This window comes from Patagioenas fasciata, chromosome 14 (genome assembly GCF_037038585.1).
Source record: "Patagioenas fasciata isolate bPatFas1 chromosome 14, bPatFas1.hap1, whole genome shotgun sequence".
Lineage (NCBI taxonomy): Eukaryota > Metazoa > Chordata > Aves > Columbiformes > Columbidae > Patagioenas > Patagioenas fasciata.
In genome coordinates, this window is record NC_092533.1 from 17,928,939 (window position 1) to 17,944,850 (window position 15,912).

The 15,912-nt window shown below is 56.5% G+C and overlaps 1 protein-coding gene across 1 annotated transcript in view; it reads left to right on the forward strand.

Moving 5' to 3' along the window:
* LOC136107651 (uncharacterized) overlaps positions 1-15,912 on the forward strand; it is a 207,289-nt gene that overhangs the window by 167,883 nt on the left and 23,494 nt on the right. The window lies entirely within an intron of this gene.

Here is a 15,912-nt window from a genome sequence, read left to right on the forward strand (position 1 = left end):
TTTGAGATCGTGGTGGAAAACCCGCTGGAGCTGTTCAGTGGGGCCGTGGAGATCCAGGACATCAATGACAACGACCCGGTTTTTCCCAGCAGCCAGGCGAGGCTGGAAATCAGTGAGTCGGTGGCGGCCGGAGCGCGCTTCCCGCTAGAGAGCGCCCAAGATCCCGATGTGGGGATTAACTCTTTGCAGACCTACCAGCTGAGTGCCAATCCGCACTTTGCACTCGACGTGCAGACGAGGGTGGATGGCAGCAAGTATGCGGAGTTGGTGCTAGAGAAGGAGCTGGACAGGGAGGAGCAACGGGAGCTGCACTTGGTCTTGACCGCGCTGGATGGAGGCAGCCCACCACGGTCGGCCCACGTGCAGATCCACATTGAAGTTGTGGATGCCAACGATAATGCCCCGGTCTTCAACCAGTCCACCTACAAAGCGAACGTGAGGGAGAACACACCCAGTGGTACTCTGGTTGCCAGGATCAGTGCATACGATCTGGATGACGGGCCCAATGGAGATATCATCTATTCCTTTAGCAGCCACACTCCCGCCAAGGTGCGAGAGCTCTTTACTCTGGACTCGGCCACGGGGGAGTTGAGGGTCAAGGGGCAGTTGGACTATGAAGAAACAAAGCTGTACGAGATTTACTTACAGGCTAAAGACAAGGGTGCTGTTCCTGGTGTGGCTCATTGTAAAGTGCTGGTGGAAGTTGTGGATGTGAATGACAACAGTCCAGAGGTGACAGTGACTTCTGTGTACAGCCCTGTCCCTGAAGATGCAGCCCCAGGGACAGTCGTAGCTCTGCTGAGTGTAACAGACTTGGACTCCCATGATAACGGTGTGGTGAACTGCTTCATTTCTCCTGGGATCCCATTCATGCTCAGCTCCTCCCTCAAAAATTACTACACATTGAAAACAAAAGCAGCCTTGGACCGGGAAAAGGCATCAGAGTATAACATCACTATCACAGCCAGGGACTCAGGCTCACCACCACTGTCTGCAGTAAAACAGATCCTGGTGCAGGTGTCAGATGTCAATGACAATGCGCCCAAGACTTCCCAGGACTCCTACGATGTCTATGTGCTGGAGAACAACATGCCTGGGATCCCCATCCTTAACATCAGCGCCACAGACCCGGACCTTGGGCGCAATGCCCATCTTTCCTATAGCCTCTTGCAGGCTGGCCACATCTTCTCCATTAACCGGGAGAATGGCACCCTCTACCTGCTCACCTCCCTGGACCATGAGGACCAGGTGGAGTTCAGCATGATGGTGCAGGTCCAGGATGGCGGCTCTCCGCCTCTGGCCACTAATGTCTCAGTCAGTGTGTTTGTCACTGACCTCAATGACAATGCCCCAACTGTGCTGTACCCTCAACCCAACACCACTGCCACCTATACCGATGTGGTGGCACCAGGCACTCCTGCCGGGCACATGGTCACCAAGGTGGTGGCGGTGGATGCGGATGCAGGGTACAATGCCTGGATCTCCTATACCCTGTTGCACGCCACTGACCCCAGCCTCTTCTCAGTTGGGCTGCACAGTGGGGAGATCTTCACGGCCCGGCAGCTCCAGGAGGATGATGTTCCTCAGCACACTCTAGTCATCCTGCTGAAAGACCATGGGGAGCCTGTGCTGTCCACCAGTGCCACTGTCTCCATCTCTGTGGCCGAGCTGGCCAAGGAGGTGCTCACTGACCTCACTGACATGACACCCGCCAATGATTCCAAGAAGCATGTGACCTTCTATCTCATCCTGGCTGTGATTTTGGTGTCTGCAGCTTTCTTCATCACCATGTTGTCAGTCGGCATCTTCAAGTGCTACAAGTGGAGGCAGTCAAAGGAGCTGTTTAACAGCTCCAGGAGCACCTTGTACAGGACACCAGGGCCCTTTCACCACATTGACGCCGTGCGGGGTGGCTTCACGCCACCCAACTTCTACCACCAGGTCTATCTCACCACGGATTCTCGCCAGAGTGATCTGTGTAAAAAACCCTTCACTTCCAGCCCCATGGGGAGCCGCCAGAGCACCATGAGGAATGGTGAGCCAGGGCTGTACCACCAGATCGTGGGCACCACCAGCCGGCTCCCCGCACCTGCCGAGGTAATGTAGCTCCTTCCTTGGCATGTCCCAGTGCCAGGCAGAGCCACGGTTCATTTGTGCCATAAGCAGATGGTAGTGGATTTGGGTTGGGGGGAATATCCAATCCCGCCGTGCCTCTAAAGAGTGGTTAGCTAATAGCTGAACACGTCTTTTTCGGAGTCAAATGCGCCGTCCTGAGTGTTGATGATATTTGCACTGTGATGAGCAGGATCAAGTGAGCCAGTTTGCTCAGGTTAGCGAACATACGTCTTTTGGATGCAGTTTTGGGTATGCCTTGTGTGAGTAACCAGCAGAGGCTGAGGTCACCTTGCAGCCACTTGCAAATCCTTGGCAGAAAGGTTGCTACTTATTGTATTTCCTTACCTTCGCAAAATGAGTGTTGAGAGGAGCGCACACGGGGTCAAGTGCTGGGAGGGGATCACAGCCCCTGTGCATCGTGCCCCAGTGTGGGCTGAGGAGGTGGTGGTGCACGCAGGGCTGGGAGCCACCAGCTGCCGATGAGGGACGGGGCCATCGCTTTCCATAGTGTAATATGTAAAGCTGCAGGATGATGCTGGTTCCTCCATTTGACACAGAGCGGTCCCTCCTGTCCATGTCTTATTTCGTGTTTGATTCCTGATGGTTCCTGTTTTGTTTCTGTGGAAGTTTTGTAATGATGTTCACTTCAGGGTTTGTGGGGGTAGGGTTGCAGGCTACCCCAGCTGCTTGCAGCATCCACCGAGCTGGTCTGTGGCTCTGAGCAGGATGGTAAGTCCTCCACCCAGGTGTTGTTTTAACAACACTATTACAAGCCCTGCACGATCTGCAATATGCCATCTCTGGGTGATGTATAATGTCCTGACTGAGCAAACTGCAGTGAGGAAGGCGTTTGCGCATGGCAGGCAGCTTCTCTGCATCTTCCCCGGTGAGAATTGTGCAGCTTAATTTTAGAGCTTTCAATTATAGGAATGCGTCGATCCTCAGAGGTGACACTGCGTAGCGGATCCAGCAGAGGAGGTGGGGGGGAGGATCTGATCGGTTTCCAAGGCAGTTGGTGCTGGTAATGTGTCCGTTCCCAGGAGGGCATGGATAGGAGTGACCGGTTTCTCAGAGCAGGAGGAAGTGAGGTGCAGCGGAAGCTGTGGATGGGTGCGGGGCTGCGTGTGCCGCCTGCTTGCTCTGACCAAATCACAAGCGGAGGCAGAAACCGCCCAGAATTATTTTATGCCTTTTTTTTTTTTTTCTCTTCTCCCTCCTGCGTCGCTGCTCAGACTCAGCACTTCTGATCTGTGGCAGGTGGGAATGGCTGTAGCAGCTGCAGGAGCAAGTGTTCCTCTGCATTATGCCGGTTGTGCTACAGCTGGGGACAATGATGTCCCCCCCACCAAATGATGTTGGCAAGATGCCTCTGGGGGTGGGGGCTGTGAATGGTTTGAGAGTGAGGATGGAAGGAGATGATAATGGGCAGGTGGTAAGCCCCAGCCCTAGCCATGGCTCTCTCCTACTCCCCAGCACTATACTGGAAAGGTACTGGCAGTGAAAAACCAGGCACTGGGCCCTGGATTTTCAGTCTTTGTGATGAAAGAAGATCCAGCCCAGTGCCACAGACCATGTCAAACCTGCAAAGGATTGACACTTCTTTGCTCTGCAGGACAACAGCCAGACCCCTAAACCAGTGCAGTGGAGGTGGTGCTGGCCCAATATGTGGCAGGTGGTGTGTCCTGCCATGGGAACAGGATCTCCAGTGATCCCTCAGCTCCCTGGGTTGTTTGGGTTGGAGCTTGTCCCCAGAGTGTGCTGTGGTCCTCTGGAACAGGCACATCTCCTTCTCCATTGTAGACATGCCAAAAATTCCTGCCTTGCCACTGTCTCCATCCCAGGCTTTGGCAGATCCAAGCAACAGCAGGATCCCCCGTGTGAAGCCCGTCCCTTGCTCCAGCCCCTTGGTGACTGAGCTACCTTGGGATACTGAGCAGGTTCTCTGAGATCAGGTGGGCTTCACATGAGGCTTCTGCTGAGGCACTGCAGCAGCACCAAATCCATTCCCAGGGGTGCAGCACCCCATGTTGCCAGTGGCAATGTCTGTCACCCAGCTGTGCTGTCCGGGGCCCTGCCTGAGATGAGGACAGGGCACATCCCAGAGTCAGGGTTACTGTGACAGCTTCCTGCTGGTGGCACCGTCGGATACTCTCAGGGAATGAGTATGTACAAACAGGTGTCCGTGTCTGGATGCTGGGGAATCCACTTGTTCAGCATTTTTCTGGGTTGGCCCTTTAAGAATGTGTTCTCCCCTCCTCCGGAGCAGGGAGTAGGTGGGACCCAGGGGGTGTTCTGCGCCAATCATGATGTTTCTTGCTCTGTCTCGCCCTGACTGGCAACAGGATGGACCCGACCGATGGCTCTTGGAATGGGTGGGGGGGGCTGCAGAGGGGAGGGTGGCATCTTGATTGCAGCAGCTGCACCGATTCTGTTCTCGCCCAGAAGGACTGTGTCCCTGTCACTCTCCACCCTGCCAGCCATGGGTGCCCCCACCCTTTCCTGCCTATTCCCTTAGGTCCCCTTGGTCTCTGAGTGGTGGAGACAGACAGGGTCCCCAATAGGAGCTGGCTCCCCTGCCTACCACACCACTGTGGACATTAGCCCCACAGTGTCTGTGTGTACCCAAGGGAGGTCAAGGTGGCCTTAAGTGCGCTTAGGACAGGACTCCAGGGCATGATTGTGTGAGGCTTGTGCAGGGTTGTGAACTGAGCTGACACCTTACAGCTTACCTCCACTCTCTGGGGCAGGGAGAGGGGTAAATTATGGTTCTGCTTCTCCCTGGGGAGACTGAGACCCCCTGCTTTTGCCCTGCAGGAGATTGCTCCACTGCAAAGCTGTGTCTGCTGTAAAAATTCAGTATGTGTGTCTGCCAGGTGGAAGGCTTGGGCCTCCTTCTTAGTCTGATGTCCTGACCTGATGTTGCATTCTGGTGGTGGTGTAGTGGGCTTGTTGTTTGGCTCCGTGCATCTGCCGTGACTTGTGTACCATGAAGGTTGTCCTGGGGTCAAAAAGGGGTGTGCGTGGACAGCAATTGCATTCCAGCTTTGAATGGCTCACCCATCTCTGCCTTCTCACCTTCTGGTTTAACAGCCGTGGGGGGCCGGCAGGGGTGGGCATCCCTGTCTTAGTGCGAGCTCTCTTGGCTGATGGCAGCACTGGTGGTAGTGATGCCTCGCTTAGAGAGGCACTTATGGGGTGCAGGCAGTGGCCAAAGCATTAGCTGGGGAGGAGAAAGGGGTGGGAGAAGAGCCTCTGGCACCTCAGGGCTCTAACAAGCACCTTTTCATCAGGCATGAAAAGTCCTTTGGCCTGCATTCATGACAGCTGCCCTTTGTCTATGGGCACGATGTGAAGCCACCATTGTGGAAGGGGGAGAGCACAGGGAGGGTTTGTACCTAACTTTCAGGCTGCCAGGACGTGCAGTTTCCCTGCGAACGGGAAGCGAGCTCTCAGAGCAAGTGATTCAGGCTGGCGGAGGGGAGGCCGGGGGTGGCAGCCCCGCTGATGCCGGCTCAGGCCCCGCTTCCCCCACCGCCTGGGAGCCACTGCTGGCCGAGAGGGGCTGGAGCTCTCGGCCAATTGCATGCTGATCTGAAGCACGGGGGGGGGAAATCTGCTTCTCCCCTCCACTTCCACCTCCGCGCTGGGGCTGTGATTCAGTTCCCCTCCCCCAGCCCACCCCCTCTGCTCAGAGGCTGACAGCCGGAGCTGCAGCCTGCTGGAGCCCCAGAGCTGTTTTCCAAGCCGTGCAAGAGAGACCCAGGGATTTTTTCGCAGCTTCCCAGCTCCTGCCGTGTCCCAGGCCAGACGCGCGTGGACATGGAGAGCGTCAGCCTCCAGCGACCTGCCTGGAAATGGCAAGTACTGAGTTTGTTTTCGCTCTGTGGCTGGGGCTGGGTCACCGGGCAGATCCGCTACTCAGTGGTTGAGGAGTCGGAGGTGGGAACTGTGGTGGGGAACGTGGCCCGGGACCTGGGCTTGAAGGTGGAGGAGCTGCCAGGTCGCAGGCTGCGCCTGGGCTCGGAGGAGAGCCTGCGCTACTTTGCTGTGCACCTGGACAGCGGCACACTGGTGGTGAGCCAGCAGCTGGACCGGGAGCGTCTGTGCGGAGCGGCTGCCAGCTGTGTGCTGTCGGTGCAGGTGGTGACAGAGAACCCCCTGCAGCTCTTCCGCCTGGAAGTTGAGATCCTGGACCTGAATGACAACCCCCCGAGCTTCCCCACTGCTCACCGCACCCTGCGCATCGCCGAGTCTGCCACAGTGGCTGCGCGCTTCCCCCTGGAGAGTGCCCAGGACCCTGATGTGGGCACCAATGCTGTGGGCTCCTACCGACTAAGCCCCAACTCCCATTTCTCCCTGGACGTCAAGCAGCAGCAGGATGGCAAACTCTTCCCGGAGCTGGTGCTAGAGCGTGCCCTGGACCGGGAAGAGCAGCCAGAAATGCAGCTGGTGCTGACGGCCATGGATGGGGGAAGCCCAGCCCGCTTGGGCACAGCACAGATAACAGTCCTGGTCCTGGATGTCAATGACAACGCGCCCACCTTTGGCCGTGCCACGTACAAGGTGCAGATCCCAGAAAATACACGTGTGGGGGCCCTGCTTCTCCGGCTTAATGCGTCTGACCCTGATGAGGGCCCCAATGGGGAGATGCAGTACTCCTTTGGGGTTCACACTTCTGACTCGGTCCGAAAGCTCTTTACCCTGGATCCCCACAACGGTGAGGTCCGGGTGAGTGGGGCCCTGGACTTTGAGGAGTCTCCTTTCTATGAGATCTACGTGCGAGCCCACGATGGTGGGGTCCCAGAGATGGAGGGCCACTGCGTGCTACAAGTGGAAGTACAGGATGTCAATGACAACCCCCCAGAGGTGCTGCTCACCTCCCTGCTGAACCCAGTGCCAGAAGACACCCCACCAGAGACTGTTGTGGGGCTCTTGAATGTACGGGACCGAGACTCAGGGGTCAATGGGGATGTGAGCTTGAAAATCTCCCCTGATGTGCCTTTCACTGTCAGGTCCCTTCAGAACCACTTCTCCCTGGTCACCCAGAAGAGCCTGGACCGAGAGACCACCTCACAGTATGTAGTGGAGCTGATTGCCCAGGATGGTGGGTCTCCCACCCTCACCACGACACTGACACTGCTCCTCAATGTATCTGATGTGAATGACAACCCCCCGTGCTTCTTGCAGCCCTCCTATGATGCTTTCCTCCCAGAGAACAGCCCACCTGGCACCCTGCTGTGCACTGTCTCTGCCTTAGACCCAGATGATGGGGATAATTCCCGACTTGTTTACTCCATAGAAAGTGGCCAAGTGCAGGGTGCCCCCACCTCTTCCTTTGTCCACATCAACCCTGAAAATGGCGACCTTTATGCTCAGCGCACCTTTGACTTTGAGATGCTTCAGGTTCTACCAGTCTCTGTAGCTGTGCGGGACTCGGGGTCCCCCCCACTCCATGCCAATGTTACTGTCTACATCTTCCTGCTGGACCAGAATGACCACCCCCCCACTATCCTGCACCCTGCTAGTGACAGTGACATCCTGGCACCCCAGAGGGTCCCACTGTCTGCCCCACCAGGCTACCTGGTTACCAAGGTGACAGCAGTGGATGAGGATGCCGGGTACAATGCCTGGCTCTCATACCGACTGCTGCCGCAGTCCACTGACCCCTCCTTGTTCCACATGTCACTGTACACTGGGGAGGTGCGGACGGCCCGTGCCCTCCAGGACACTGACATGGGAACGCAGCAGCTCATTGTCCAGGTGACAGACAACGGCGACCCACCACTCTCCACCACTGTCACCATCACTGTGGCCCTAGAAGAGGCAGCCCTGGAGGAGAGCTACAAGCCTCGGGATTTCTTGGCTGGTACCAAAGAGAAGCCAGACCTGACCCTCTACCTGATCATCGCGCTGGCAGCTGTTAGCACCGTGGCACTTGCGACTGTCACCCTCCTGGCCGCCCGGTGCCTCCGGCGCAGAGGCCGTGCTGCCACCTCACCCTGCTGCTGTTGCTGGCTCAGTGAGTCGCCCTCCCGGGACTTCTTCAAGCACTCCAGCCCCAAGCTCCAGCTCAGCTCCGACGGCACCCTTAAGTACATGGAGGTCACCTTGCGACCCACCGACTCCCAGTCCCAATGCTACAGCACTTGTTTCTCCCCCGGTTCCGACCCGAGCGACTTCACCTTTCTCCGGCCCTGCCCGCGCCCCGCCACCCTCCCGAGGGAAACGGGGGCTTTCCTCCCTGCTACCGGTACGCTGCGGGACCCCGGCCAGGTGAGCGCCTAAGGGCAGGGAAGGCGGTGCCATTGCGGGGGCTCGCTGGGCGGCCGGACCGCGCCTTCCCCCCGAGGCCGCTCCTGCTCCCCCGCCACTGCGCGGGGGGCGCGGGGGGCGCGGAGCCGCCGCCGTCGCTCGGGGAAGCGCCGCAGGTTCGCGCCGCGCGGCAACCACCGGCGGGTTGCGATTGGCGCCGGTGTTGCTGTCCTGGGAAAGGAGCGCGGCGATTGGAGGAACGGCGCGGGGCTCGGAGCCAATAGCGAGGCGGCTGCGCGGAGCCCCGGCGTCCCCCGCCCCCGTCGAACCGCGTCCGCCCCAAACAATGAATGGGAGCGGCGAGCGCTGAGCGCGGCCCCGGAGCGCGGAGGGCATCGCTCCCCGGCCGCCCACCCGGCAAGGATGCCGAGGGCAGGGACGGCGGGCCGGTCCCTGGGACTGCCGCGTGTCTTCTCTTTTTGTTTGTTCTTGCACAGCTCCTCTGCTCAGATCCGGTACAGCATCCCAGAGGAGCTCACCCGGGGCGCCTTCGTGGGCAATATTGCGAAGGACCTGGGCACTGATGTGACGAAACTGGCAGCAGCTAATCTACAGGTACTATCTGATTCGGATTCCCAGTACTTCTCAGTCAATGTGAACACTGGCATTATAATGGTCAGCGAGCGGATAGACAGGGAGCAGCTCTGTGGGCAGAACCCCCGCTGCTTCCTCCACCTGAAGCTTGCAATTGAGAACCCAGTAGAGTTTTACCGCATCGAGGTGGAGATCCTGGATATCAATGACAACCCTCCGGAGTTCCCCAGTGATGAGGTATCCTTGCGCATCTATGAGCTGGCGTCACTGGGTGCCCGCTTCCCCATCCAGCCTGCCCAGGACCCTGACGTGGGCACCAACACCCTGCAGACCTATCACCTGAGCGCCAATGACAACTTCAACCTCAACGTGAAGGCACGTACAGATGGAGGGAAGTTCCCTGAGCTGGTGCTGGAAAGGGCCCTGGACCGGGAACTCAGAGCTTTCCACCACCTGGTCCTGACTGCTGAAGATGGTGGCTCTCCTCCCCAGTCCAGCAAGACACATATCACTATTCAGGTCCTGGATGCCAACGACAACCACCCGGTCTTTGACAGACCATCGTATGGAGCCCGCTTGGTGGAGAACTCGCCGCTGGGCACCCTCGTGGTGAAGTTAAATGCCACCGATGTGGACGAAGGGCCCAACGGAGACATCCGCTACTCCCTCAGCAGCCACAACTCAGCTGCCTTACGCCAGATCTTTGCTATCGATGAGCAAAGTGGAGAGATCCGTGTCCAGGGCAACCTTGACTTCGAGGAGGCGACAGTGTACGAGATCGAAGTGGAGGCCAAGGACATGGGATCACCCACGATGGAGGAACACTGCAGTGTGGTGGTGGAAATCACTGATGTGAATGACAATGCCCCTGAGGTCATTCTCACCTCCTTCTCCAGCTCCCTGAGTGAGGATGCACCCCCAGGCACAGTGGTGGCTGTGGTACACGTCAGAGACAGGGACTCCGGTGAACAGGGCAAGGTCCAGTGTCACGTGTCTCCAGATCTTCCCTTCCAGCTGCGTAAGGACTATGAACACCAGTACTCACTGCTAACCAGCACCCATTTGGACCGGGAGCATGTTGCCTACTACAATGTCACCATCTCTGCCTCGGACCTGGGCAGTCCTCCGCTCTCCCGCCACACCATCTTGCCAATCACCGTGGCAGATGTCAATGACAACGCGCCCCAATTTGAGCAGGCGTCCTATGAAGTGCTGGTGGCAGAAAACAACCCGGTGGGCAGTGTGCTGGTTACAGTCTCTGCTGCTGACCCTGACTCGGAGCAGAACTCCCGCCTCTCTTATTCTATCCTGCGAGCTGGTGGGACAGATCCGGGCCTGGATCCAACGCGCTACCTCTCCATACATCCCACAAGTGGGCAGGTCTCTGCCAAACTCCCCTTTGACTATGAGCAAACCACCTATTTCCAGTTCCACGTGGAGGTCTCTGATGGTGGCTCCCCGGCCCTGAGGAACAGGACACTGGTTCATATTTTTATAGTGGACCAGAACGACAATGCCCCACGGGTGCATTTCCCCAGGGCCGGGGAGGACTCTGCTGCCCAGTTCCGAATCTCTCCCTCCACCACTCCTCTTGCTCTCATCACCAAGGTGGTGGCGATAGATGCAGACTCGGGGCGTAATGCTTGGCTTTCCTACCACCTTGTGGAAGCCACAGATCCGGGGCTTTTCAGTGTGGCCCTGCGCTCTGGGGAGATCCGGATCATGCGAACCCTGCAGGAGTCGGATGCTTCTGCGCATGAACTGCTCGTGGTGGTCCGGGATGCTGGGGAGCCCCCGCTCTCCACAGCCATCACGCTGGTGGTGCTGGTGGAGGAGAAGGGTCCAGAGGCCTTACTGGGTTCTGAGTCTCGGGCCACTGATGGTGGGGGCTTGCCCACAATTACGCTTTGTCTGATTGTGTCCCTAGTGCTGATCTCCACTGTCTCACTGGGGGGACTGGCAGCACTGGGTGTGAGGTGCCTCCGGCGGGGCTCTGCACCTGCCAACCAGGGCTGCTGCGTGGAAAGTGTGAACACGCTTCAGCCCCCTCCCAGCCACATTTTTGGGCACTTGCACTACGAACCTAAGCAAGGGGATATGGTGATGGGCGTCCAGGTGACAGCCACGGCACCCCCTGCCCCACGTTACCGCTCCTGCTTTTCGCCGGTCTCGGACATCAGCGAGTTCATGTTTGTGAAACCCTCGGCGGGTCCAGCTGGTGCCAGCCCGCCGGATGCCACCCTGCGCAGCGAGGTGAGCTCGGGAGCGTGTCTCCTCGCCTGACCGCAGCCCCGGCACCCAACCGACTCGGGCTGTGGCCCCTCAAGCCAGCTTTGGGGAGGGGGTGCTCTCCGGTGCCCGCTCCCAGCAGCCGGGCGGGGCGGGGGTTCCCGCTGCCGGGAGTCCCCGGCGCCCTCCCGGCGCTGAGGGGGCGGAGTGGCGGCGGCGGGGCGGGGGGGGCTACGCCGTGCGTATTTTGGGGAAGGCGGCGGAGGAGGGAGAGGAGGAGGAGGGATAGAGAGAAAAAGGAGGAGGAGGAGGGGGCTGTGGAGAGACGTAGAACTGTCACTCGGTCCATCCCCTCCGCTCGCCGACTTTGTGTGCCTTTGCGTGCCGAGGAGCGGCTCAGCCGGCCGGTTTGCGATCGCCCTCCCCCGCCCCCTCCATCCCTCTCTGTCCGGCTCCGGCGGCGGTTTCCTCCCTGCGCAACCCTCTCGGACCTGCCCCCCCACCCCCTGGGGCGCGGGGGTTCCGGCGCGGCGGCGGCTCCCGGGACCGGCAGCGGGGCAGGGGAGGCGGGGGACGCTGCGCGGAGCTGCCGCCACTCCGCTCCGCGCTGCTCCGCTCGCACAGCCGGCACGGGATGCTCGGGGGCCGGAGTTGGCCATGGCACCTCCCGCTGCTGCTCGCAGCCCTCTCCTGCCTGCCGGCTCTCAGCAGCGCCCAGCTCCGCTACTCCGTGCCCGAGGACCGAGAGCCGGGCTCCCCGGTGGGCGACCTGGCCAAGGACCTGGGGGTGGAGGTGCGGAGCTTGGTCACCCGTAACCTGCGCCTGGTGAGCGAGGGTGGGCAGCGGCACTTCCAGGTGAACCTTGCAGCGGGCGTGCTGCTCCTCGACAGCAGGCTGGACCGTGAGGCGCTGTGCGGGCAGAACCCCACGTGCTCCCTGCACCTCCAACTCGTCATGGAGAATCCCCTCCAGCTCCACCGCGTCGAGGTGGATGTCCTGGATGTCAATGACAACGCGCCTCAGTTTCCCAAGCCGGAGGTGGTCTTGGAGATCACTGAGGTAGCCAACCCTGGGACTCGGCTACCTCTGGAGGTAGCAGAAGACCCGGATATGGGCTCCAACTCCATCTCCACCTATGAGCTCAGCCCCAGCGAGCATTTTGCCCTGAGTATCAACGTGAGAGGAGATGGTGTTAAAATGCCTGAGATCGTACTTGAAAAAGCACTGGATAGAGAGAAAGTGGCTGTTCATCACCTAACACTGACAGCCCTGGATGGGGGGAATCCGGTGAAATCTGGCACTGCCAAGGTTACCATCCATGTCCTGGATGCAAATGACAACCCTCCTGTCTGCGACCCGCCCATATCCAAGGTACATCTGGAGGAGAACGTGCCAGTGGGCACTCTGGTCACCAAGTTGAATGTCACTGACCTGGATGAAGGTCCCAATGGGGATGTGGAATATTCTTTCAAAATTAGCAATAACTCACCTGGTAAATTCACCAAGCTGTTCTCCTTAGATCCTCGGACAGGGGAGATCAGAACCAAAGCTCCGCTGGATTATGAGGAATCCAGTGCTTATGAGATTGCGGTTCGAGCCAGGGACAAGGGATCCCCAGCCATGGAAGGACACTGTCACCTGCGGGTGGAATTAATCGATATCAATGATAACAGCCCAGAGATCGTGCTGACCTCTCTCTCCAGCCCGGTGCAGGAGGATGCAACCCCAGGAACAGTGATTGCCCTCATTGGTGTGAAGGACAGCGATTCTGGTGACAACGGGCAGGTCCGTCTGCAGGTAGCAAAAGAGCTCCCATTCAAGCTGGTGTCATCTTTTAAAGAGCATTTCTCGCTGGTTACAAATGGTCCCCTTGATCGGGAGAAGGCCAGTGGATACAACATCACGGTGAGGGCTGTGGATTCAGGGTCCCCACAGAGGGCCACACAAAAAACCTTTTACCTCCGAATTGCTGATGTGAATGACAATGCACCAAATTTCTCCAGCCCTTTCGATACAGCTCACATTCAGGAAAATGCCCCTCCTGGAACTTCTGTCTTTTCAGTGTCAGCATCTGATCCTGACGAAGGTAGCAACGCCAAGCTATCTTACTCCATACTGGACAATGGGATGCAGGATGTACCCATCTCAACCTACTTCCGGATAGACCAGGACAATGGCACCATCTACACTGTGCGGGCTTTGGATTATGAGCAGGATAAGGTGTTCCAGGTGCCTGTGGAGGTGAAGGATGCTGGGTCTCCTGCACTGAGTAGCACTGCTGTTGTCCATGTGTTCATCCTGGATGAGAATGACAATGCACCCACCATTGTCTACCCATCTGTCCCTAAGGGCTCTGCCTTCCACCAAACCATCCCAGCCTTGGTAGAACCTGGCTATCTGGTCACCAAAATTGTAGCTGTTGATGCTGATAGTGGCCATAATGCCTGGCTGTCCTACCAGCTGCAGGAGACCGCTGAGGCTTTGCCTTTCCAAGTGGAACGCCGCTCTGGAGAGATAAGGGTTGCACAGGCTCTCAAGGAGTCAGAAGATCCCCACAGGCTGGTGGTCGAAGTGAGGGACAATGGCACACCGTCCCTCTCGGCCTCAGTGGTAATAGTCATTTCTCCGGAGGAAAACAGTGTGCAGGACTTTGCCAAGTCCTTGGACCTCCCCAAATCTTCTCCCAAGGATACTAACCTAACACTTTACCTCATCATCTCCTTGGTGTCCATTTCCCTTGTGTCCTGTGTGATGTTTGCTCTGGCGGCTGCCCGGTGTCTCAAAGCTGGCACTGCCAGCTGGACCTTCACCGATTGCTGCCAAGGGACTGGCCGCAAGCCGGCCTCCCATTTCCGCGGGCAGATGAAGCCAGATGGCTTCATCAAGTACCTGGACGTGGGAGGAGCAGGCTTGACCTCCCAAGCGCAGAATTACACCTCGTGTTTCTCGCCCATGTCCGACCAGAGCGATTTCCTCTTTGTAAAACCTTTCAGCCATTCGAGCACTGCGGAGACCATGGCTGCCTATGAGCAGGTGACCAGCACCTTAGCGAGTCCCTGTGATGGGGTAAGAGATGGGTCTTTCTTACTGTCCTGTCCCTTAAGCGCAATGGTCCGTAATATCCAGGCCAACTGGCTGTTCTTTGGCTGTCCTTCTGCCTAAGAAGGTGGCTTCAGGGGATGTGTGTCACTGTCACCTCCTGGGAGGTGGCAGGTGAAAGTTTTGGCTCGGCTTGATGGAGGTGGGGGAAGGCGGCAATGTGAAATCAAAGTGTTCATAGAAGTGGAAAGTTTTCCCTCGGCCCCGTTCGTACTCTTTTATTTTTAAAGTAATTCTTAACATGGTCAGGAACATGGGGCTTGGGTGTTTAACTTCTTGATTCTGTTCAACCCCTTTATTCTGCGTGGTGTACAATCTGGGGGGCAGTACGACGTTATCTGAAAGCAAAGTTTTCGGTGTTTCTTTTGCTCTGTTTTAGAGGTGTGTTGTAGAAATTTCTCATTTCTCAACTCTCTAAGAGTTAAAAGGGATAATTTTCCAGCTTAGCCCTTTCGAGCAAGGGACCGAATGCATCATTCAGTACTGAACATTGTGACATTTTTCAGAAAGATCTGGTGACCTTACATGCCCTTGGGCTTGCAGAGACATAGGCAGCGGTGTGCTTTGAAAACTTTAGCCACTTGTATTCAGACATCTAAATACGGATGTAGGTGATTGTATTTAGCTGTAGCTTTTATAACTGGGATATAAGAAGTCAAGTAATTTTGTGTCATAAATGCCTGCCCTAAATTTGAAAGTGGTAATTACGACAGGAATTCAAAAAATAGATTGGGAAGGGCTTATCTAGTGCCGGATTGTGTGTCAGCGTGTGCAAAAATGTGTATCTGAAATCTGGAGGGCAAGTATTTAAACAGCTTAATTTGTGTGCAGCGTGGGTACCAGTGGGGCCTCTATTTTAGGGGATTAATTTATTCTAATATATTCTTTCATGAGAATCATCAAAGCTGTGGATAAATTAGTGAAATCACATCTACTAAATAAAAATCTAGGTCAGCTTTACCCGTCTTCACTTTTCCTTAGTAATTGCATGTACAAGCAGAATAATCCTATAAAATTGCTGTTCCACTGTATGGACTGAACTGCTCATTCCTAAGGTAGCAGAGAGAAATGTTGTCCTTTCCAGGTAGCATATTATTCTGGAGTTAATTAAGAAGATTAAGATTTTCGGAAGTATGTGTCTTCCAGGCAGCAAACAGTTCTGCTATTTAGTGCTCTTCACAAAAGCGTGATTCAAACAGGAATATACAAGCCTGCTTCATGTCCTTCCTTATTTACAAAATGTCCATTGTCTGACGGTAAAATAACACGGGCAGAAAGCGATATGGGGGCTTACTAATGAAGTTACAAAGTGTGCTGCTGTGTCTGAAGTTTATTGTGTATCCTAAACAAATAATGCTTTTTTCTTTTGCTGTCGGAAGTTTGTTCATTGCCCTGCGGACAGAAAAATATTGTAATGCTCTGAGGTCCCAGCATCTAGGAAAAGTCATTCAAATACGATGTGTGATCTCAGGCAGGGCTTTTTCAGGACAGAAGAAGGACAGATTAGGAAGATCTGTTATGGTTTTACCTTCTGGCATTAAAAGCGTCTTTCTCAGTATCAATTAAATCTGGCACCCCCACCCTCCCCCTCCTCCAAACTCCTTCCTTTGCTACCAGTGCTC